Source organism: Orcinus orca, chromosome 16 (genome assembly GCF_937001465.1).
Source record: "Orcinus orca chromosome 16, mOrcOrc1.1, whole genome shotgun sequence".
Lineage (NCBI taxonomy): Eukaryota > Metazoa > Chordata > Mammalia > Artiodactyla > Delphinidae > Orcinus > Orcinus orca.
The window spans coordinates 45,356,220-45,358,206 of record NC_064574.1 but is presented as its reverse complement, the minus strand read 5'-3'; the positions used below and the strand labels follow the sequence as shown (position 1 = coordinate 45,358,206).

The 1,987-nt window shown below is 47.1% G+C and overlaps 1 non-coding gene across 1 annotated transcript; it reads left to right on the top strand.

Annotated features, from left to right (window-relative positions):
- Positions 1-1,538: 1,538 nt before the first annotated feature.
- LOC117201541 (U6 spliceosomal RNA) lies at positions 1,539-1,645 on the top strand. Its single transcript, XR_004483606.1, has one exon. It is a non-coding gene; the product is annotated as a U6 spliceosomal RNA (small nuclear RNA).
- Positions 1,646-1,987: the final 342 nt, after the last annotated feature.

Sequence of the window (1,987 nt, the reverse complement as noted above, 5' to 3'; positions counted from 1 at the left end):
AGTAAGTGGAAGGGATAATTCTGGAGAGGCACACTGGGGACCTGGAATCCTCAAGGGAAAAGGAAAAGGGGGTAGATTTGGGCAAGTCATGATCACTCTCTGAAGTTTCAATGGGATTTTCAGCAAAAAGACCCTGACTTCTTGAAAACTCCAGTGTGCCCTGAAGACTTGTTGGGAGGATGTAGGATCTCCCTACAGGGCAGCATCCAGCCCTGGGAGGTGTCAGTTCTGCTCAGCCCCTAAACTCTAGTTTGGCAGGAGAAAGCATGCTTTCAGAGTCCACCATCCTGGTTTTAATGGTTCAGCACAGCCTTCTGACTAGGATTTTAGGGGATTGTTTTTATGCTATATGGTTATTAATTATAGCTTAGAAATTATTTTATGTATGAAGTGCTTTTTATTTATTAAGACCAGCATAAATTTTCCCATGACATTCAGGGTATAAAATGCCATGGTTCTGGGCTTCCCTGGTGGCGCAGTGGTTGAGAGTCCGCCTGCCGATGCAGGGGACATGGGTTCGTGCCCCGGTCCGGGAGGATCCCACGTGCCGCGGAGCGGCTGGGCCCGTGAGCCATGGCCGCTGAGCCTGCACGTCCGGAGCCTGTGCTCTGCAAAGGGAAACGCCACAATAGTGAGAGGCCCGCGTACCGCAAAAAAAAAAAAAAAAAAAAAAAAAATGCCATGGTTCTTTCTCTTTTTTTTTAAAGTATCAAATTAAATTCAGCTTGAGCTCCCACTCAGCAGCCTAGGGAAGAAATCCAGGATCTGTGATGTTTTGGGGGGGATCCTTCTTCCATCCTCTCCCCTAATTCCAGAGAGCCTAAGGGATTACTCCGTCAGGGAAAATGGGGATGTCCCTGTCTTCACATGTGAGTGACTGGCCGTCATTGCAATTGCTTCTGGCTCAGGCCCCCTGGTCCACCTGAGGCTGGCCAGCTCCCTATAAGCCATGTCCACCCCCTGAGCCCTCTGCTGCTGGGACCTGGCATTTGGCACTGTAACTCCATGGGATTCACTGGTGTAGGTAGGACTTGGAGTTATCTGGCCTTCCCCATTTGTGGAATTTTTTTTTTTTTTTTGGCGGTATGTGGACCTCTCACTGTTGTGGCCTCTCTTGTTGCAGAGCACAGGCTCTGGACGTGCAGGCTCAGCAGCCATGGTTCACGGGCCCAGCCACTCCACGGCATGTGGGATCTTCCCGGACTGGGGCACGAACCCGTGTCTCCTGCATCGGCAGGTGGACTCTCAACCACTGCACCACCAGGGAAGCCCCCCATTTGTGGAATATTGCCCTTCTCTGCAGCAGCATCTTGCCTGGGAGCAGGCCCTCCAATCTCTGACTATGAAAGCCCCTAGCTTCCCTCCACACCACCAACCTGGACAGTCCTCCAGTCCTCCTCATCCTCAAAGGGAGGAGAAAGGTGCACTTTGCTCCAGGTAAGGCTATAGCAGCGACATAAACACAAGATACCAGCAAGTTTTTCATACCCCTTAACAGACTAAACAGACCTAGAAAACAAACAACAACAAAAAATCTTGTGCTCACTTCAGTAGCACATATACTAAAATTGGAACAATACAGAGAAGATTAGGATGGCCCCTGTGCAAGGTTGACATGCAAATTTATGAAGCGTTCCATACTTTTTTCTGACTTCAGACTATACTATAAAGCTACAGTAATCAAAACAGTTTGGTACTGGCACAAGAACAGAAATATAGATCAATGGTACAGGATAGAAAGCCCAGAGATAAATGCACTCACCTAGGGTCAACTAATCTATGACAAAGGAAGCAAGAATATACAATGGAAAAAAGACAGTCTCTTCAATAAGTGGTGCTGGGAAAACTGGACAGCTACATGTAAAATAATAAAATTAGTACACTCCTTAACACCATATACAAAAATAAACTCAAATGGATTAAAGACCTAAATGCAATACTGGATACTATAAAACTCTTAGAGAAAAACATAGGCACAACACTCTCT